The 23,977-nt window shown below is 39.7% G+C and overlaps 1 protein-coding gene across 1 annotated transcript in view; it reads right to left on the reverse strand.

Moving 5' to 3' along the window:
• Positions 1-784: 784 nt before the first annotated feature.
• Positions 785-23,977, reverse strand: part of MBD2 (methyl-CpG binding domain protein 2) — a 217,423-nt gene continuing 194,230 nt past the window's right edge. Inside the window, exon 10 of the mRNA XM_053699661.1 lies at positions 785-1,998. The gene's annotated coding sequence lies outside the window, so the exon portion shown is untranslated. The remainder of the gene's footprint in view (positions 1,999-23,977) is intronic.

Below are 23,977 nucleotides of genomic sequence, written 5' to 3' on the forward strand. Positions count from 1 at the left end.
GCACGTTTCAGGCACTGCAGTCACGTGACATGTGTGCACGGCAGCTTCTCTCACTGATGTTATAGAAGGCAGGCAAATTGTCAGTGCTAATTCACTGTAATGCAAAGCGTGAGGACAAAGATCTATTTTATATTTGTAATACAGTAATTGCATCTTCTTTTATTAAACATTTTATGTGCTGAACAGATCGACAGTCTGTGTGTTTCACTGTTCAGTAAGTTCAGTTTCATAATCATATTATTTTAATTATCAAACAGCACCATACTTTATATATATATATCATAAAACGTGTGGTGCTGTTTGATAATTAAAATAATATGATGGTGAAAACAAAAGTAAATTCATGGAACACACAGAGAAATTTCTCCTTAGATATTGCAGAGAACTGAATAACAGTGAGTTAAAAAAAACGGCTTCTATACTCTCCCCCTCCCTCCTCCCCTCTGCCTCTGAACATCGGGTGGGCGATTGAAACTGAACTTAGTTATAGCAGTGAACAGTGAAACACACAGACTGTCGATCTGTTCAGCACATAAAATGTTTAATAAAAGAAGATGCAATTACTGTATTACAAACGTAAAATAGATCTTTGTCCTCACGCTTTGCATTACAGTAAATTAGCATTGACAATTTGCCTGCCTTCTATAACATCAATTAGAGAAGCTGCCGTGCACACATGTCACGTGACTGCAGTGCCTGAAACGTGCGTTACAAGATGGCACCCTAAATAGCGAATAAGCATAGAAAATATGAAGAATTTTCATAAAGAGTTTGTAGTAAGATGAACATACAGTATTGAGAACAGTGTATTAGTTTATTTTGATTCCTCAGAAAAAGTTTTCAGCAGGTGTTGTGTCCTTTTAAATTAAAAGATACTAAAAAAAATGAAGCAAAATTGATAAATGGTATACTTTATCTGAATAATGAAAGAAATGTGTTGGGTTTCATTTCCCTTTAAGGCATATTATTCACTAAGCTCTGTATAGCTGTTACATCCTCCGACCAGGTTGAAATTTGCTATGTTTCATATTTATTTTGAGCCCCAAGGTTGTGGGGTCGGTCTAGCTCCTCTGACCAGCCCCTCTATAAAAGCTTTTGTATTTTATTTTTTAAAGCAGAGAAATTGGGAAGTGCAGCCTATGAGAAGCCATATGGACATTTAGCTGAGTTGATGTTTAAGACTAAGCACACATCTTTTTCAATGGCTTCTGACTGTACCTCCTGATTAATCTAATATAAAAAGAAGGGGCTGGACAGACAACTTCTGTGAATTCTATCATAAGGATTGGTTGTAACTACAATACTGGGCACAGTAAATAGGCTTACATTTTTTTATGTTTTACGGTCCCTTTAAATTCAAGATCTTCTTTTACATTTTTAAATCATGACTGACTGTTACCTATTTTACACCCAGCAAAAAAAAAAAAAAGGTTAAAATGCACCAAACTCTTGTAAAACGTTGCATAAAAAAATAAGTACAAAAAAAAATAATCAAGAATTCCACAGTCCTTCGGTTTTAAACTTAAAATCCGTTATATCTATTTATTTATATCTATATATATATATATATATAAGGTTTTTTTTTACTTTACACATGATGGAGGAATATACAAGGAGGTTGCAGCTGAGGTATAAGATAATATTAAAATACACCTGAATAACTATATTTGCCCATCAAAACATACAAAGATTGTCTCTGTAAATGACACTACTATATAAAACATATTCTAGAATACCCGCTTACTGTGTCCTTATTTAAAACTTTGGTTTATATTAATATTATTACTTTACACTTTAAAAGAATAGACTATTCTGGACACAAAAATAAAGATTTCAGAATACATATATACATCAAAAATAGGATTCTAGCAAGGCATTAGTTTATTGCTATAATAAAAATAAAAAAAAATAAAAATGTGCACGTCCATCTTGTCTGAAAAAGCTAATCATTTTTGTCTTGGCTCACGGAAATTCTTCAGTGCCTTTTAGCCGATTTGCCTAAAGAAAAACAAATAGACAATATTAAAATGTAAGATTGTTGCATTATTTACAAAAAAAGATTTACATCATCCGTGAATTAAAGGGATATGAAAGTCAAAATTAAACTGGAAAGATTTAGATAGAACATGTAATTATAAGACACTTAAATTCACTACACTAGTGAGAGCTAGCTGCTGATTGGTGCCTGCACACCTTTGTACTTTGTGATTGGCTAACATACAAATTGTATGTTCTATCTAAATCACAAAATACAAATTTGGGGTTTCCTGTCCCTTTAAAAAATAAACTAGAACATAATTACTTTATATAATCAGTGAAAATAAACTGATTCCATAACATTGAAATTATTATAAAAAACTACATAACATCTGCACCTGTTAGAAACAATAAGATCAATTTGCCTCCTTGTCTAATACATTTGATCAGTATTAAAAACAAAATTTATGCTTTCCTGATAAATTATTTTCTTTCCTGGCATAGAGAGTCCACGATTGCCTTCAATTACAATTGGGAACACCCCAGCAAAGCTTGAAGTATCCCTCCTACTTTCCAAAATCCCCCAGTCATTTAGCCGAAGGAATATGGAAAGAGAAGAGGACACAAAGGGTAGAGAGGTGCCTGAAGTTTAGAAAAAGGACAACGGAAAATAAAAAGCGTCTAAAATTTAGATAAGGGTGGGTCGTGGACTCTCCATGCCAGGAAAGATAATTTATCAGGTAAGCATAAATTTTGTTTTCTTTCCAATGGCATGTAGAGTCCATGGGGCCTATTTATCAACCCGTCAACTGTGCTGCATTTGCCGGCACCAATACGCTTGCCTAGCATCGCCGCCACGGACCTGAATACGATCTCCATATTTAACAAAAAAGCTGTCAAAAAGCCGCGCACCAAGTACAGGGCGATGAGCAGCGGACTGTTGTTAACTAACAGTCATCGATCTCTCTGCTATTTGGCTTTTTCCCAGCTTTATTTGTATACTGTCACTAAGCACCCACACTATACTAAACTGTTTAACCCCTATCCCGCCGCTCCCGGACCCCGCCGCAACTAAATAAAGTTATTAACTCCTAAACCGCCGCTCCCGGAGCCCACCGCCACCTACATTATACTTATTAACCCCTTATCTGTCACCCCCTACTCTGCCGCCAGCTACATTATACTTATTAACCCCTAATCTGCCACCCCCTATACCGCAGCAACTAAATAAATGTATTAATCCCTAAACCGCCAGCCCCCCACATTGCCATAAACTAAATTAACCTATTAATCCCTAAACCGCCAGCCCCCCACATTGCCATAAACTAAATTAACCTATTAATCCCTAAACCTAACAACCCGCTAACTGTACATTAAATATTAACTCATCCCCATCTTATAATACATTTAAACTTACCTTTAGATTTAAATTAAACTATATTAAACTAATAATTAACCTATTCTAACTATTATAATAAAATTACATTAAACTATATTAAATTAATAATTAACCTACCCTAACTATTATAATAAAATTACATTAAACTATATTAAATTAATAATTAACCTACCCTAACTATTATAATAAAATTGCGTTAAACTATATTAAAATAATAATTAACTTACCCTATTATAATAAAATTACATTAAACTATATTAAATTAATAATTAACCTACCCTAACTATTATACTAAAATTACATTAAACTAAAAATTAAATTAACTATATTATATATTTAAACACCTAACCCTACTCCAATAATTTAAATCTACACTAAACAATTACTAAGTTACAAAAAATAACAAACAGTAAGTTACACAAAAAAATAAACACTAAGTTACAAAAAAGAAAAAAGAAATTATCAAAGCTTTAAACTAATTACACCTAATCTAAGAGCCCTATGAAAATAAAAAAGCCCCCCCCAAAATAAAAAAAACCCTAGCCTACAATAAACTACAAATAGCCCTTAAAAGGGCCTTTTGCGGGGCATTGCCCCAAAGTAATCAGCTCTTTTACCTATAAAAGAAAAATACAAATACCCCCCAACAGTAAAACCCCCACCCACACAAACAACCCCCCAAAAAAAATCCCAGCTAAAAAACCTAAGCTCCCCATTGCCCTGAAAAGGGCATTTGGATGGGCATTGCCCTTAAATGGGCATTTAGCTCTATTGCAGGCCCAAGTCCTAATCTAAAACTAAAACCCACCCAATAAACCCTTAAAAAAATCCTAACACTAACCCCAGAAGATTTACTTACAGTTTTGAAGATCCAACATCTATCCTCCAAGAAGCCGGGAGAAGTCCTCAACGAAGCAGCCGAAGTCTTCATCCAAGCCCGCAGAAGTCTTCACCCAGACGGCATCTTCTATCTTCATCCATCCGGCACGGAGCAGCTCCATCTTCAAGACATCCGACGTGGAGCATCCTCTTCCTTCCAACGACTACCGACGAATGAAGGTTCCTTTAAATGACGTCATCCAAGATGGCGTCCCTTAGATTCTGATTGGCTGATAGAATTCTATCAGCCAATTGGAATTAAGGTTGAAAAAATCCTATTGGTTGTTGTGTGGGTGGTGGGTTTTACTGTTGGGGGGGTATTTGTATTTTTTTTTACAGGTAAAAGAGCTGATTACTTTGGGGCAATGCCCCACAAAAGGCCCTTTTAATGGCTATTTGTAGTTTATTGTAGGTTTTTTTTTATTTTGGGGGGGCTTTTTTATTTTCATAGGGCCCTTAGATTAGGTGTAATTAGTTTAAAGCTTTGATCATTTCTTTTTTATTTTTTGTAACTTAGTGTTTGTTATTTTTTGTAAATTAGTAATTGTTTAGTGGAGATTTAAATTATTTGAGTAGGGTTAGGTGTTTAAATATATAATATACTTAATTCAATTTTTAGTTTAATGTAATTTTAGTATAAAAGTTAGGTTAGATTATTATTTTAATATAGTTTAATGTAATTTTATTATAAAAGTTAGGATAGGTTAATTATTAATTTAATATAGTTTAATGTAATATTATTATAATAGTTAGGGTAGATTAATTATTAATTTAATATAGTTTAATGTAATTTTATTATAATAGTTAATAAAATGTAATTTATTAACTATTTAATGTAGTTTAATGTAATTGTAGTATAATAGAATAGGTTAATTAATAGTTTAATATAGTTTAATTTAAATCTAAAGGTAAGTTTAAATTTATTATAAGATGGGGATGAATTAATATTTAATGTACAGTTAGTGGGTTGTTAGGTTTAGGTATTAATAGGTTAATTTAGTTTATGGCGATGTGGGGGGCTGGCGGTTTTGGGGTTAATACATTTATTTAGTTGTGGTGGGCTCCGGGAGCGGCGGGATAGGGGTTAATACTTTTATGTAGGTGGCGGCGGTGTAGGGGGTGGCAGATTAGGAGTTAATAAGTATAATGTAGGTGGCGGTGGTGTAGGGGCAGCAGATTAGAGGTTAATAAGTATAAAGTAGGGGGCGGCAGATTAGGGGTGTTTAGACTCGGGGTATATGTTAGGGTGTTAGGTGTAAACATAACTTTTATTCTCCCATAGGAATCAATGGGATATCGGGCAGCAGCGAACATAAGCTTTCGCTGCTTTCGGACTCCCATTGATTCCTATGGCATCCGCTGCCTCCAGGGCGGCGGATTGAAAAGAAGGTATGCTGGGCCGGAATAGTGGCGAGCGTACCTGCTAGGAATTTGTTAACTAGCAAAAGTAGTCAGATAGTGCCGAATTTGCATTCGGAACATCTGTAGTGACGTAAGCATCGATCTGTGTTGGACTGAGACCGGCGGATCGCATGTTACGTCACAAAATTCTACTTTTGCCGGTTTGTAGCCTTTGATAAATAAGGCGAATCAAGCTCTCCACAATTACGCTGCGGAATTCCAACGTATTTGGGGTTGACTGCTTGATAAATAGGCCCCCATGATTCTATTCAATTACTGTTGGGAAACCAATACCCAAGCCAGAATGGACACAGAATGGACAGGGAGGGAGAACTAAAGACAGGCGGACCAAAACTGAAGGCACCACCCCCTAAAGCATCTCTTTCTCCCAAAAGAAACCTCCGCTGAGGCAAAAAGACAAGATTGATAAAAATAATTAAAAGGACAAGCCAGGAAGACAAAGAAGTTGTCTTGCCGATCTGTTCCCTGGAAGCTTTGTTCTTAAAAGCACAGGACTACAAGACATTCACGGAAGAGAAAGCTGTAATCCATTTAGGAAGCAGCTGTCCATAAGTTAAATGAAAGACAGCCCTCCGTCAAAAAGAAAGAGAAGGCACAGAATGTCTAAATTCCTTAGTAGATTGGAAAAAGAATACAAACCTTATCCAGGGTGAAACCAAAATAAGGCTCCAGGAAGGAGCAAGAGAATGAAACACAGGCCTGATACATGACCAGGACCTGAACAAAGACTGGATTTTAAACTGTCTGCTTAGGAAAGCTAGCCGTCACCACAAGCAACCCCCGGATGAGAAAGCAGAAGCATCACCAGGGTTCAAACCCACAAACCTCTGCTTCAGGATCAGTGGAACTAACCACTACACCTCATCTTGCAAACTGAAAGGAAAGAAATCTGTCCTATAGAGAACTATCAGACAACCCTTCTCCAAACCCTCTACGACAGTGATGGCGAACCTTGGCACTCCAGATATTTCAGAACTAAATTTCCCATGATGCTTAGGCACTTTGAAGTCCAGTCAAGCATCATGGGAAATGTAGTTCTGAAACATCTGAAGTGTCAATGTTCGCCATCACTGCTCTAGGGGAAAAGACCTTGCACCAAGGAAAACCTAGAGTCTCAAATCAGAGAGACGGGAGTGTCAGACCTAGTGATAGCTCTGGCGAGTCCCTGGAGTACTTGCCTGGACCAGAGAGACAAAGTCCCTATCTGAAAAATCTCTCTTAGAGAGGACAAATCATCAATCTCCACATAGCCCGCCTTGGAAAACTAAAGATTGATGAACGAAAAAGACCCTGGACTGCCAAACGGACAACAAAGAACCACCAGGGTTTGCTCCTGCTTGATGCTGACAGTAACCCTGGCATAGAGGCGAAAAGCCATGAGGTTGATTTCCAGAAACCCCACCTGAGGGTTAAGTCAGGCAGAAGGCCCCACACCCCTAGAAAAACACCTGTCTGATCAGACAGGCTGCTTCCCAGCCAATTACTCTTAAATAAGGAAGGCTAAAAAGGGACAATTGAAAAACTCTGCCCACTGAAGGATGTGAAAGACTCCCCACATTGTCAGTCCTACTTATTCCTTGAGGACTGATGTAAGCCATCAAAACTATGTTGATTGAATAGGGAACTGAGAAAAGTTGAAGAAAATGGACAGAGCTCAGTGCCTTCCTTGGAAGTAGTACCAGAGCTCTTAAGCTCCAAATAGAGCCCCAGCCAAAGAGACTGTAATCAGAAACACCATCTCCCATGACGACCTCAAGAGTCATGCATGGTTGTCTAGGACAAAAAACAGAAGGATTCTCCTTGTATCACACAATCTCTGTGAAGGGTGATATAACTGAGTAAAACCTAATTTCCCTGTGAGTGGGTTGCCCAGTATATAAAAGGTAATCACAGATATGTATATATAGTGTACAGTCAGATGCCGACATTTAACCATTCTACAAGTTCTTTGTATCCAAACACACTGGGGGATAATGATAGAGCATAAACACAGCTTACCCCTGGCCGCTTCAAAGCGTGAACGCCTGGTCCTGGGGAGAAGAAAAAGGCTAGCTAACTATCCGTACCTCTTGCACAGACAATGAAAGTGGCACTTACCCGTCTTGGAGATCCATGTGAGATGAGCAGCGTGTCCTCGGCGTCGGCACACTCAGCTGTTTAAAGCCTTCAGCACTTCCGGTATGGGAGCCCAGCAGAAGCACCTCCGTCTAAGGTGCAAGCAGCCACAGGAACAAACAAACACCTCCAGGCTTCCCACCACACCAGAGTAGGCAAAAAGATGCGCAGCTTAGGGTAACATAAAAACTCACTTTATTTGGGACACAAGTAAAAGCAAACTGTGCCGTAGCTCAAAAATGACATTCCGGGGTCACAGAATGGCAACTGAAGACATGTTTCGTGTGGCTCCACCACCACTTGATCACTGTGTGGTGGAGCCACACGAAACATTTCTGCAGTCGCCATTCTGTGCCCCCGGAATGTCATTTTTGAGCTACAGCTCAGTTTGCTTTTACTTGTGTCCCAAATAAAGTGAGTTTTTATGTTACCCTAAGCTGCGCATCTTTTTGCCTACTCTAGTGTGGTGGGAAGCCTGGAGGTGTTCGTTTGTTCCTGTAACCGTACCTCTTGGTTGTTAACAAACAATTTCAGGTTCCGGGAATCGAGCGTGCTCCTCTGTAGACCTCCCTCTTCTGACGTCACTGGGGGCGTGTGCAGTCTTTCTCTGTTACCAGATGTGGTAGTGTACAGTCAACAAACTCGATCCGTCTATAGAAGGATACACTGTCCGGTCCTGGGGAGGAGGAATCCACTTTACATAGGGTCCGTTCTGTTTATATTTGCTTCAATTGCTCTATGGAAACAGGACATCGGAGGTATTCCTCGGAAACTCCCTCTTCAGAGGTCATCCAGGGCTTCCTGCTGCAATCTCCTATGCAGAAAGCCTCGGCTGTAGTGAGTAGAACTCGGTGTCTCAGCGTCCCAATGGGCAACCCCTCTGCAGCTCCTGGTCAGCTCAGAGGGTGAGCATTCAGGGAAGTACCCTGTGTAGAGTTCTCTATGCTCCAGATAGGGTCAGAAATAGTCCAGCATAATGAATTTGAAGTGGAGCACAAAGCGATGTATATAATAAAACTTTAATTTATTATTATAAATTAAAAGCTCAAGAATCACATATGTAGCAAAAAGGGTTTGTCAGAACACAGCTGACGCGTTTCGGCCTCCTGCCGTTGTCAAAGCTGAATAAAATAGGAGAATATATCCCATTTTCTTATAGAAACAACCTCACCCTTATTGGTTAATTGTGACACACCTCCATCCAATCATTGTAACACTTACAACTCACAGTTGGGAGGGAGGGGAAATAGGGAGTGTCAAACTAAGAATAGCTGCTTCATGTTATAACGATACAACAGTGTTAGTAGAAACTATAGTATAATATAAAAATAAGTAAATATGTTAACAGTTAGCGCATAACATTTTATACAGCAAATTGAAAAGATCCTTAACATGTTATCCTACACAGGTCAATACATTCAATTGTTAGCACTAATGACAGGAATGCATAACAACACAAATACATCGGAACAAGTTAAACACATAGTTAAGACTGTACTGTAGTAACTCCATCAGGAGTGTTCAGTATTTTAGTAGAAACAGAATTAAAGCCGCTTTTACATTCAAATGTTATTACAAATGACAGGACAGTGTAACAGAATAAATACATTGACTGAAAAGTTAAGCACAGAGTTGAAGCTGTACTGTTATCACTCATTTTTCTGGAGTGTAAGAAATCTTAGTTAAAAAAATAATCATTTACAACTTAAGCCACCATAACTATGATATTACTCTGGAAGGTTGATAATCGCTCACTCCTAGTAGGGTCCCTCATAAGACCTGAACTGTATGTGTTGGACACTTGGGTCCTAGCTTAATTAGACACTCTCAGGTTATGTATTCTGTGTAATAGTGTTCCCTTCCTAAAAAGGAGTGCTGTCCATGACACTTACTAAAATAAATATTTCCTACTTAGAACTAGACAAATTGCAGAAAGGGCATAAAAAAGCCTAAAGGATCCTAAACATAGCCAGACCCTAGGAATCTAATTTATGGTAGGGTGGATAGTAAACCCAATACGCTAAAGTCATGCTAGACAATGGGTCGACATTTAATTGACTAGACATTAGTCCATTAATTTTACTGTGTAAATACATAATATATGTCCTGTGTACAGAAATAGGACAATAAGGGTTACCACTAGTTGTGGGTATGTATTATGTTTAAATTTAGATTTAGAGCTCAGCCTTAGTTAAGCATTAGAAAGCATGATAGTATAGTGCATTTGGATATTATTAATGGGTTTTGTAGACATCTGTAAATGAAAAAACATAATTTATGCTTACCTGATAAATTTATTTCTCTTGTGGTGTATCCAGTCCACGGATCATCCATTACTTGTGGGAATATTCTCCTTCCCAACAGGAAGCTGCAAGAGGATCACCCACAGCAGAGCTGTCTATATAGCTCCTCCCCTAACTGCCACTACCAGTCATTCGACCGAAGACAAGCAAAAGAAAGGAGAAACTATAGGGTGCAGTGGTGACTGTAGTTTAAAAATAAAAAACACCTGCCTTAAAATGACAGGGCGGGCCGTGGACTGGATACACCACAAGAGAAATAAATTTATCAGGTAAGCATAAATTATGTTTTCTCTTGTAAGGTGTATCCAGTCCACGGATCATCCATTACTTGTGGGATACCAATACCAAAGCTATAGGACACGGATGAAGGGAGGGACAAGGCAGGCGCTTAAACGGAAGGCACCACTGCCTGCAAGACCTTTCTCCCAAAAATAGCCTCCGAAGAAGCAAAAGTATCAAATTTATAGAACTTTGAAAAAGTATGAAGCGAAGACCAAGTCGCCGCCTTACAAATCTGTTCAACAGAAGCCTCATTTTTAAAAGCCCATGTGGACCCAACGATCACCTAAGCCAACTTACTACTTTCAGCACAAAAACCCTCAGGAATCAGCTAAAGAACAGATGGGGTATAAGAGCCTGCAAATACAGCCGTTCATCTACACTTAAAAGACTCACACTGACCGGAGCTGCCTTTAACGGCCTAGTTTGTTCTATTACCATCTCTCCCCCCCCACCCCCCGGCTTGCTATCGGGCCGGGTGACAGTCGAGATCTCTGAAACACAGGATGGAGGAGTTTTATAACCATGTAGCTGCCTTACTAGAGGAAATAAGTCGCAAAGCCGAAAGAAAGCTCAGTGACCCGCTAACCTCCTCTGAATCTACAAGTTTACAAGATGGCGCTAGCCTGCCCGCAGTACACGGCACTGAACTTCCCGAGCCACTGGCTGACCTACACGAGGTACAATCTCTGGTGCTGTCGCAGACAGGGAAAATCAGAGGGGTCATTACCTGCGCTGCAACTGACGAGACAGAAGATGACACCGCATTTCCCTTTCCTACGGAGGGCCCGCTAAACCCGGATAAGGTCACTGCATCGCAGAGAAACACCGCTCTGTTAGGCGACAGGAGGCGACAACATAGGCCTCCCTCACCTATTAAGGAACCTAGAGTTAAACTGATGCCCGCTCACTCACTCCTGGGCGCGCCCTGGGGAGATATGGCCGGCTCTCCTGGGTGCGTACAGAGATCCTTTAAAGCTCTTTACAAGAAACACGGGGCATCGGGAAATAGAGCCTGGTTGATTCGGCGACCTCCTCCTGATAATGTGAGGATCCTACAAGAACTATCGAATCTGAACACTGGCCCCATTACATCAAGGGACTTGGACTTATACTGTGACACACTGATGATCTGTAAAGCGGGAGTTGGTTAGGGCAGATTTCCCTGAACTCTAGAGGACTCTCCCCTTATCATTCAAGGACTCAAGTTTCAGTAACTGTTTGTTTATAGTTATAGTTTTTGTTATAAGTGTCTTCTGAGTTGCTGATATCCTGACATTTATTGATGATAGATGTTGTCACACAACCAGTAGCCAGTAACATCACTGTATAAGCAGAATTTAATTAATGGGTTCCAAGTTATACTGTATCTATCATGTTAGCAATATCCCCCCATTCTCTCTTTGTTTACTAAGTGCCCCTTCTTCGTCTATCTGCACCTACATATTTAAAATTGATCTTACACTTATTTAGTGAAGCTTCCTATATAGAGAGCTACCTATCAGTTTTGTTTGATTCTCCCTAGAGGCAAGAATCACAACTACAGCAGATGCAATATTAAACTAAATAGGACCAACAAATCCTCACATATTTGCCAGCCCTAAGACTTACTAACAGCCCACTCTTTCACTATACTTATCCATGCTAACCTATCATATACCACCCTTTTATCTCAAACCACTCCCCTCCCTCAGATAAAGTGTCTCCATAATTAGGCCCCTTCCCACAGTTAGTCTTCCTGATCTCTTCCATCAATGCATCAATACATAAATTCCACATAGATTCTGACTGTCACTAATCTTTCTTACGCGAGCGGCTCTTGTCCGCTGAATCCCTTTCTTCTCTTATTTTCTTTCTTTTTTTCTCTTGCTCCACTTTTCAGCTCACATCTAACATATAACTTTTATATGCGGCCTGAGAGTAATGACATATACTGAATAAGACCCTTCCTCATCTCATATCATTTTACTCATACTCAAGGGTATACAAAGGCCCAGGTGATACGCATGAGATTTCTCAAATTTATATAAAATGAGGTTCTTTTCAAATATGTCTTGATTTAAAGTTCAGATTGAAACTATATATACACTAGCTAATCTTCTCTTTTGAATGTTAAAGCAAAAAGATACGTAGCTGATTCTATTATCTTAGTCACACTATGTCTCCCGCTAGAGTCACAGAGATTCTAGTAGTCAGATAAAAAGTATGTATATTCTTATCTTCATAACTAGATGACAAAAGCTAATTTCTGTATCTTTTATTATATGTAGACATATGATGTATGCAGTTTATTGTTTAAGTCAAGAACTTCAATAAAAAATATTTAAAAAAAAAAAAAAGCCCATGTGGAAGCTACCGCTCTAGTAGAATGAGCTGTAATCCTTTCAGGAGGCTGCTGGCCAGCAGTCTCATAAGCTAAGCGTATTATACTCCTTAGCCAAAAAGAAAGAGAAGTTGCCGAAGCCTTTTGGTCTCTCCTCTGTCCAGAGTAGACAACAAACAATGCAGATGTTTGACGAAAATCTTTAGTAGCTTGTAAATAAAACTTTAAAGCACGAACCACGTCAAGATTGTGTAAAAGACGTTCCTTCTTTGAAGAAGGATTAGGACACAGTGACGGTACAACAATCTCCCGATTGATATTTTTATTAGATACCACCTTAGGTAAAAAAACAGGTTTGGTACGTAACACTACCTTATCTGCATGAAAAATGAGATAAGGGGAATCACATTGTAAAGCAGATAACTCTGAAACTCTTCGAGCCGAGGAGATAGCTACTAAAAACAGAACCTTCCAGGATAAGAGCTTAATATCTATGGAATGCAAAGGTTCAAACGGAACCCCTTGAAGAACCTTAAGAACTAAATTTAAACTCCAAGGCGGAGCAACAGGTTTAAACACAGGCTTGATTCTGACTAAAGCCTGACAAAACGCCTGCATGTCTGGAACCTCAGCCAGACGTTTGTGCAAAAGAATAGACAGAGCAGAAATCTGTCCTTTTAAGGAACTAGCTGACAAACCCTTCTCCAATCCTTCTTGGAGAAAAGATAATATCCTAGGAATCCTGACCTTACTCCATGAGTAACCCTTGGATTCACACCAATGAAGATATTTACACCATATCTTATGATAGATTTTCCTGGTGACAGGCTTTCGCGCCTGTATTGAGGTATCAATGACCGACTCGGAGAAACCACGCTTTGATAAAATCAAGCGTTCAATTTCCAAGCAGTCAGCCGCAGAGAAATTAGATTTGGATGGTTGAAAGGACCCTGAAGTAGAAGGTCCTGCCTCAGAGGCAGAGTCCAAGGTGGAAAGGATGACATGTCCACCAGATCTGCATACCAAGTCCTGCGTGGCCATGCAGGTGTTATCAAAATTACCGATGCTCTCTCTTGTTTGATCTTGGCAATCAGACGAGGGAGCAGAGGAAACGGTGGAAACACATAAGCCAGGTTGAAGGACCAAGGCGCTGCTAGAGCATCTATCAGCGCTGCCTTGGGATCCCTGGACCTGGATCCGTAACAAGGAAGCTTGGCGTTCTGGCGAGACGCCATGAGATCCAGTTCTGGTTTGCCCCAACGTTGAATCAACTGTGCAAACACCTCCGAATGGAGCTCCCACTCCCCCGGTCCACGACCCCTGAGCCTTCAGAGAGTTCCAGACTGCACCCCAGCCCAGAAGGCTGGCATCTGTTGTTACTATTGTCCAATCTGGCCTGCGGAAGGTCATACCTTTGGACAGATGGACCCGAGATAGCCACCAGAGAAGAGAATCCCTGGTCTCTTGATCCAGATTTAGTAGAGGGGACAAATCTGTGTAATCCCCATTCCACTGACTGAGCAAGCAGAGTTGCAGCGGTCTGAGATGTAGGCGGGCAAACAGAACTATGTCCATTGCCGCTACCATTAAGCCGATTACTTCCATACATTGAGCCACCGAAGGGCGAGAAGTATAATAAAGAACACGGCAGGAATTTAGAAGTTTTGACAACCTGTCCTCTGTCAGGTAAATCCTCATTTCTACAGAATCTATCAGAGTTCCCAGGAAGGAAACTCTTGTGAGAGGGGATAGAGAACTTTTCTTTTCGTTCACTTTCCACCCATGAGACCTCAGGAATGCCAGAACAATGTCCGTATGGGACTTGGCAATTTGGAAATTCGCCGCCTGTATTAGAATGTCATCTAAGTAAGGGGCTACTGCTATGCACCGCGGCCTTAGGACCGCCAGACGTGACCCCAGAACCTTCGTAAAGATTCTTGGTGCCGTAGCTAACCCAAAGGGAAGAGCCACAAACTGGTAATGCCTGTCTAGGAAGGCGAACCTGAGAAACCGATGATGATCTTTGTGTATCGGAATGTAAAGATAAGCATCCTTATAAGCGTCCACGGTAGTCATGTATTGACCCTCCTGGATCATAGGTAGGATGGTTTGAATAGTCTCCATCTTGAAAGATGGGACCCTGAGAAATTTGTTTAGGATCTTGAGATCTAAGATTGGTCTGAAGGTTCCCTCTTTCTTGGGAACCACAAAGAGATCTGAATAGAAGCCTTGCCCCCTGTTCTTCCTTTGGAACTGGGTGGATCACTCCCATAACTAGGAGGTCTTGAACACAATGTAAGAATGCCTCTCTCTTTATCTGGTCTGCAGATAATTGTGAGAGGTGAAATCTTCCTTTTGGGGAAGAAGCTTTGAAGTCCAGAAGATATCCCTGGGACACAATTTCCAATGCCCAGGGATCCTGGACATCTCTTGCCCAAGCCTGGGCGAAGAGAGAAAGTCTGCCCCCTACTAGATCCATTACCGGATCGGGGGCTGATCTTTCATGCTGTCTTAGAGGCAGCAGCAGGCTTCTTGGCCTGCTTACCTTTGTTCCAGGCCTGGTTAGGTCTCCAGACCGGCTTGGACTGGGCAAAATTTCCCTCTTGTTTTGCATTAGAGGGAGTTGATGCCGCGCTCGTCTTAAAGTTTCGAAAGGCACGAAAATTAGTTTGTTTGGTCCTTAATTTATTAGACCTATCCTGAGGAAGGGCATGACCTTTTCCTCCAGTAATATCAGAAATGATCTCCTTCAGTCCAGGCCCGAATAGGGTCTGCCCCTTGAAGGGAATGTTGAGAAGCTTAGACTTTGAAGTAACGTCAGCTGACCAGGATTTAAGCCATAGCGCCCTACGCGCCTGTATAGCAAAACCTGAGTTCTTAGCCGTTAGTTTGGTTAAATGAACAACGGCATCAGAAACAAATGAATTGGCTAGCTTAAGCGCTTTAAGCTTGTCAAGTATATCATCCAATGGAGTTTCTACCTGTAAGGCCTCTTCCAGAGACTCAAACCAGAAGGCCACAGCAGCAGTGACCGGGGCAATGCATGCAAGAGGCTGGAGAATAAAACCTTGTTGAATAAACATTTTCTTAAGGTAACCCTCTAACTTTTTATCCATTGGATCTAGGAAAGCACAACTGTCCTCGACGGGAATAGTTGTACGCTTAGCTAGGGTAGAAACTACTCCCTCCACCTTAGGGACCGTTTGCCATAAGTCCCGTGTAGCGGCATCTATTGGAAACATTTTCTTAAAAATAGGAGGGGGAGAGAATGGTACACCTGGTCTATCCCATTCCTTAGTAATAATTTCTGAAAACCTTTTAGGTATTGGAAAAACATCAGTGTAAACAGGCACTGCATAGTATTTATCCAATCTACACAATTTCTCTGGCACTATAATGGTGTCACAGTCATCCAGAGTAGCTAAAACCTCCCTGAGCAACACGCGGAGGTGTTCAAGCTTAAATTTAAATGTAGACATATCAGAATCAGGTTGAAGCATCTTCCCTGAGTCAGAAAAATTACCCACAGAAAGAAGCTCTCCTGCCTCAGCTTCTGCATATTGTGAGGGGATATCAGACATAGCTACTAAAGCGTCAGAGAGCTCTGTATTTTTTCTAGTCCCAGAGCTGTCTCGCTTTACTTGTAACCCTGGTAGTTTGGACAATACCGCTGTAAGGGTATGAGCCATAACTGCCGCCATGTCTTGTAAAGTAAACGCCATGGGCGCGCTAGATGTACTTGGCGCCACTTGAGCGGGAGTCCCTTGAGCGGGAGTCAAAGGTTCTGACACGTGGGGCGAGTTAGTCGGCATAACTTCCCCCTTGTCAATTTCCTCTGGTGATAAATCTTTTAAAGACAGAATATGATCTTTATAACTTAAAGTAAAATCAGTACATTTGGTACACATTCTAAGAGGGGGTTCCACAATGGCTTCTAAACATAATGAACAAGGAGTTTCCTCTATGTCAGACATGTTTAAACAGACTAGCAATGAGACCAGCAAGCTTGGAAAACACTTTGATAAATGTACACAAGCAAAAAATAAAAACGGTACTGTGCCTTTAAGAGAAACAAATTTTGTCAGAAATTGAAAAACAGTGATAAAAAGTAGTAAATCTTACGAAATTTTTACAGTGTGTATAATAGACTAACAGAGCATTGCACCCACTTGCAAATGGATGATTAACCCCTTAGTTTCAAAACCGGATAAAAAAAACGATATAAACGTTTTTTAACAGTCACAACAAACTGCCACAGCTCTGCTGTGGCCCTACCTGCCCATACAACGACTTTTGAAGGCACAAAAACCCTTTGTAGAGGTCCTAAGTGTTCAGGGGACTCTTCAGGGAAGCTGGAAGTCTCAAGCTGCAAAAACTACTGCACGATTTAGGCCTGAAATTAGGCCCCTCCCAACCTGTACTCACAGTGAGAGGGCCATAAAAAACTATCCCTAGGCAAAATCTAGCCAGCCATGTGGAAAAAACTAGGCCCCAATAAAGTTTTATCACCAATATGTAGAAAAAAACGTTTAAACACTTCCAGCAAACGTTATCTTATTTTCAGTAATGTGAGAAAGTAATAAGAATATTACCTTTTACAGCAAGCATGATACTAGTCGTTATTAAATCACTGTAATCAGGCTTACTTTAAATAAATCCGGTATTAACAGCATTTTCTAGCATATTCATTTCTCTAGAAAAATTTAAACTGCACATACCACATAGCAGGAGACCCTGCACGCCATTCCCCCAGCTGAAGTTACCTCATCTCTTCAGTTATGTGTGAGAACAGCAATGGATCTTAGTTACAACCTGCTAAGATCATCAAAAACCACAGGCAGACTCTTTTTCAACTTTCTGCCTGAGGCTAAAACAGTACAACTCCAGTACCATTTGAAAATAATACACTTTTGATTGAAGATAAACTACATAAATTCACCACATCTCTCTAGCTACTTCCTATCTTGTTGAGAGCTGCAAGAGAATGACTGGGAGTGGCAGTTAGGGGAGGAGCTATATAGACAGCTCTGCTGTGGGTGATCCTCTTGCAGCTTCCTGTTGGGAAGGAGAATATCCCACAAGTAATGGATGATCCGTGGACTGGATACACCTTACAAGAGAAACTAAAAAACTGATGTACAGTTAAAACAGAAACGGCCATAGGGGGACTGAATTTTTAAATGCCTAATGCCCTAAGGGTAATGATTATGTACTATCCAATTGTTAACAGAACATATAGTGTATAGAATAGTGATAATCCTAAAGTCGTTGGTCAATTATTCTATGGGAAACCTAAGTGGTGTGGTACAATAGGACCTCTATTTTAGAGTACTAGATGCTAAGTATGCAATTCGGATTAATATGTCTGAGTAGTTATAATGTATGACTCAAGTAAGTCCAAGACCTATTTTTGTGTTTAATGCCAGTAGTAAATAAGGTCAAAGCTGGAGTTCAAGCCAGAGGGATACCTGGTCTTTGGAGTGAAGATCCAGTAAATTTCTTGTTTAGCCAAACCTTTCTCTCTGTCTCCTCCTCTTGGGGGTATATAAACCCTCTCAATACAAGTCCATCTAAAAGTATTTGTGCTCTTATAGTGAAATGCACAAAATGCTGTACTAGAGGTGTGCTAGCCTTACCAATCCTTATACTGGATACATGTTCTCTGATTCACGATCTTACCTCACGCGTCGTCATACTTGTGTATTGTTTGTCACATTCTCCACAGGTGATCAGATAGACTACGTAGGTAGATCTGCAATTCATGCACATATTTTTTGAATAAGTAGAAACTGTGGCTGATGATCTAAACATTTCTCCTTGCTCTACCTTCCCACAGGCTACACATTCTCTGTTGTGGCATTTAAACATGCCCTTATTTGTTAGCCATGTAGACTGGGTAAGAGTAATGGAATGAAGCTTAGTAGTAGCTACCATATTGCCAATTGTCCTGTTACTTCTGTAGGCAAATCTACAATTTTTAGTTGAGAAATTTTCAAGACCATCATCCGCCTTTAACATAGGGAGGTGTTTTAGGACTATATTACAGATGTGATTATATTGTACCGTATACTCAGTAATAAACAGTACACTGTCTTTATTCAGGGTTGAACATTTAGTTTCAGCCATGTCACTTTTCGAGCGTATTAGGTCAACTCTGTTAATATTTTTAACAGATTCAGCAGCTCTTTGTACGGTTCTACTCTCATAACCCCTGGATCTAAGTCTTTTGGTTAGATCCTTGGACTCTTTCTCATATTGTTCTTGATTAGAGCAATTACGCTTCAGGCAAATTAATTGGCCTTTCGCTATCCCATGAAATACGTTTTTAGGGTGGCAGCTCTTGGCATGGAGTAAATTGTTCCCTGCAATGGGTTTCATATACACTTTGGTTTGCACTCTTTCTCCACTCTTGCCCATGAGAGTAATGTCCAAATAGTTGATGCTAGTGGGACTAGATTCTGATGTAAGAGAGATACCTAAATTGTTGGTGTTAAGATAGGTAACAAAAAGTAGGTAATTCTATCTCTTCCCCCCTCCAGATAAACCGAAGATCATCAATGTATCTTTTGTATATCACTATCTTCGAGCCGAAGGGATTCTCCACCCCATATATGCGGTCCTGCTCCCACCACCCCATGAAGAGGTTGGCGTAGGAGGGGGAAAATGTCACCCCCATGGCAGTCCTGCATATCTGGAGGTAGAAAACCCCCTCAAACTCAAAGTAGTTGTGTGTGAGGAGGAATTCGGCTGCTCTAAGTACAAATTGACAGAATTCTACGTCCTCACCATGGTATTTTGTCATAAAGTTCTCTAGTGCCAACAGGCTTTTATCATGGGGGATGGAAGAGTACAGTGCTTTGACATCGACTGTTAGCCAGATGTAGTCTGTTTTCCACTCAATGTCCTCTAATTGAGGACGTGTTTGGTATTTCTTACAAAGCTCCAAAGCTTTAGAACCATTGGCTGCAGGATAAGATCAAGCCATTTAGAGAGGTGTTCTAATAGTGATCCAATGCCGCTGACAATTGGCCTCCCCACCACATTATCCAAAGATTTGTGGACTTTTGGGAGGTGATTGAATATGGGGACTGTGGGGTATGATACTAACAAGTAGTCCCCCGTATCCTTGTCTATGTGGCCCATATCCATACCATCATCAACAAGGTCCCTGAGTTTATGACTAAAGACTCTTGTTGGGTCCATATTAAGGACTCTATAGTCATAGGTATTATTCAATTGACATAGGGCCTCATTTACAAAGCTACTTCCATCCATAACCACCACGGCCCCTCCTTTGTCAGCAGCATGGATCACTATGGAAGTATTAGATTGGAGGTTTTTGAGAGCATCCCTCTCTTTCTTTGTCAAATTACAATTTGTGTCATTGTGTGTATAGTATAAGTTAGTAAGGTCCTGTTCCACTCTGTTTTGGAACCTTTCAATAATAGTTCCCCTGCTCTGTATGGGATAGAAATTAGTCTGAATTTTCAACTTGGGTATATTTGTACCAGTAGTGTCATGTTCTAATTGTTGTTCTGACAATAGAGATTCCAATGTGGAAATACCACATATATCCTGAAAATCAAGATTGGACCCAATTGCATTGGTATTCCCGGTATTATGTGCAAGCTCACCTCTTGAGCTTGTTTCTTCTGTACTGGAAGATCTCCTAGTTATGGCAAAATGTTTCTTCAAAGTAATCTTCCTTATAAACCTGTTTATGTCTACTAAGGTATTGAATAAATTAAAGTTGTTAGTAGGGACAAATCCAAGCCCCCAAACTTAGGACCCTGTGTTCAGCTTTACTAAGGGTATACATAGACAGGTTTATAATACTATTTATTGATATCTTGTTTGTCTCTGATATTGTCGTAGTGGGTAGCCCCCTTTGTAGGTCCCTCTTTGGTTCTGGGGGGGGGGGGGGTAGGGAAAAAACCTGGTTAATCTGTAGGCTTTCTTCCCTACTGGGGATCTCAGTGGGTGCTGTTGTGTTGAAATTTAAAGTGGGCTCAGTATTTGAATTAGACAATGTATATCTAGAGGTTGGTGGTCAGAATAGAGACTAGGGGGAATAGAGTTTTCTTTTGATCTCACACTTAATGTTGTTTGCTCGTGTCTTATGTGTTGACCCTGTTGATAGTTTGGGGTAAATTATTCATCTCCTGATGCTGAACTTTCCCCTTTGGAGTCCCTCTCACTATCAGTAAACTGTATTCTTCTTTGTCTCCCTCTGCCTCTGCCTCCCCTTCCCCTGTTTTTAGAATTATTCTGCTGATTATAGAGATTATATTGATTGTATTCCAAATATAGACTACATTATTATCAAAGTCTTGTTGGTCCCTAATGTATTTGGTGTGTTTTATTTCTATTAATAGTTTTTTTGCCTCTGCCACGGCTTCCTGTAACAACCTATCAAATTTACCAAAATTACTATTATTGCACCTTTTATTTAGTTCATCTTGAACTTGCACAATCTTGGTAGAGATCTCAGTAATCTGTTTCTTTTTGTATAATATAAGCAATCTCATAAGCCCCCGGGAGCAGAAATATTATTTCTATTAGTAAGTGCCATGGACAACACTCCTTTTTAGGAAGGGAACACTATTACACAGAATACATAACCTGAGAGTGTCTAATTAAGCTAGGACCCAAGTGTCCAACACATACAGTTCAGGTCTTATGAGGGACCCTCCTAAGAGTGAGCGATTCTCAACCTTCCAGAGTAATATCATAGTTATGGTGGCTTAAGTTGGAAATGATTATTTGTTCAACTAAGATTTCTTACACTCCAGAAAAATGAGTTATAACAGTACACCTTCAACTCTGTGCTACCTTTTCAGTCGATGTATTTATTCTGTTACACTGTCCTGTCATTTGTAATAACATTTGAATGTAAAAGCGGCTTTAATTCTGTTTCTACTAAGATACTGAACACACCTGATGAAGGAGTTACTACAGTACAGTCTTAACTATGTGTTTAACTTGTTCCGATTTATTTGTGTTGTTATGCATTTCTGTCATTAGTGCTAACAACTGAATGTATTGACCTGTGTAGGATAACATGTTAAGGATCTTTTCAATTTGCTGTATAAAATGTTATGCGCTAACTGTTAACATATTTACTTATTTTGATATTATACTATAGTTTCTACTAACACTGTTGTATCGTTATAACATGAAGCAGCTACTCTTAGTTTGACACTCCCTATTTCCCCTCCCTCCCAACTGTGAGTTGTAAGTGTTACAATGATTGGATGGAGGTGTGTCACAATCAACCAATAAGGGTGAGGTTGTTTCTATAAGAAAAGGGGATATATTCTCCTATTTTATTCAGCTTAGACAACGGCAGGAGGCCAAAACGCGTCAGCTGTGTTCTGACAAACCCTTTTTGCTACATATGTGTTTCTTAAACTTTTAATTTATAATAATAAATTCAAGTTTTATTATATACATCTCTTTGTGCTCCTCTTCAAATTTATTATACTGTCTAGGACAAAAACCATACAGATCCGATAAACGCCTTTCCATGGACAGAGCATACATAGTTGGAGAAATCTAAAATGGAAAGGGCAAAGGGAATATATCCATGCAGAAACACATGAGACCAAATACTTTCAAGCACAGCGCCACAGAAGGGTGTGCCGAACATTGAAGGGAGACAAGCAAAGAGAAAACTGGATCTTCTCCTGATACAGAAAAAACACCTCAGCAGAAAAGCCGAAGGTCACGTAGACCTAAATAGGTAGAGCAAAACTGACAGGGTGTTTAAAATGACCCCTAATGTAAGTGAAAACACCACAAGAAGAGGAATAAACCTGCACTAAGGGAACCTATATAACTCATAAGAAATACAAAGAAGAACATGTTTGTACAAAAGACAATATATATTGGAACAGACAGGAGAAGGAAAACTCCTTACTATGTTCTTCTATTAATATATCGCTATACTTCAAATAGTAATTTAATAATAAAATAATGATTTGATATAGGACAAAAACCTGATGCAATAGACTTGGGCATAATATTTTTGCAATAAAAGAATTAGAATGGTTGTCACAGCGTTTTTGCCCTTAAACATGGGCCTTTATCAAGACTCGTCAATCATTGGTAAGCCTTATTTCATATTTTATCCTTGCATCTTAGCATTATAGCACTATTTTGCTATTTTTTACAGGTCACTAGTTGGATAACACAATCTACACTTAGGAGAAAGTCACCACCCCAAAGAGGGATCAAGTACCAAGTACTAACTTTTTTCACCTGTACATCTTTTTTCAAATTTTTTAGTTTATATTTTTTTATATATCTTTATATATTTTTCACATTTTTTGGATATATTTTTTAAATATTTTGGACACTACCTGCTATTGGAATTTATTTTTTGACACACCACACATTGGATCACCACATCATCATTGGATCATCAAATCAGGCTTTGGTTCTCTTGGAACACTATCACACATTAGCATTTGGGAATAGTATCTGTCAATATTTGTGACTTTACCATAAGGTGCACCTTGTAAACGGTATACTAAAAGATATTCCATCTCTAGAAACGTTACAGGATCATTTATGTTCTAAGATTCGTGTATTATACATGTCTGGTTGTATATGGATGACTAAGACATACAACTGATTTTATTGGGTACTCTCGAGAGATTTTTTTATGTGTATATTGTTTTAATAAATACATTTTGCCTTTATACATCTATAGCACCTTAGGCGCTCTATATATACTGGGTTTTTTTACATTGCTTTCTTCCAGGGTGTGCTAGTACACCCATATATTAGAGCGACAGAGGCCTTTATCCCCAAGCGCTACATCTCACACTATCTGTATCATTACACATAGAATAAATAAAGGCTGAATGCCCATAACCTTCATACACATTATCGTACTGGGCGCTAACATAATAGCCCAAATGAGATTGGGCAGAATGATAAAAATAACAGTCGAGCTGAGGTACTCCTGAGGTTCCCTCAAGGCCGCTTTGAGGCGGTTAATCTATTAAACAAATACGGCACTGCCAGTTGCGCCAGCGCAATAAGGGGAGAGACTGAACCCTTAACTAGGGTGCATTAACGCAAAAAGGGAATAAAGAGCCACAAGCAAGCCTTTCTTCAATCCCTATCTCCCTTTGAGGACAATGAGTTGTTTTACTATGCCCCAAACACACAACACAATTACCTCACATCCACACTAAAGCTCCGGTGTCGTAAGAGGTAAAAATGGGCTAACTGCTTAGAATAGATATCCTTAATAAAGGATATAACTTGTTC

Source organism: Bombina bombina, chromosome 2 (genome assembly GCF_027579735.1).
Source record: "Bombina bombina isolate aBomBom1 chromosome 2, aBomBom1.pri, whole genome shotgun sequence".
NCBI classification, from domain to species: Eukaryota; Metazoa; Chordata; class Amphibia; order Anura; family Bombinatoridae; genus Bombina; species Bombina bombina.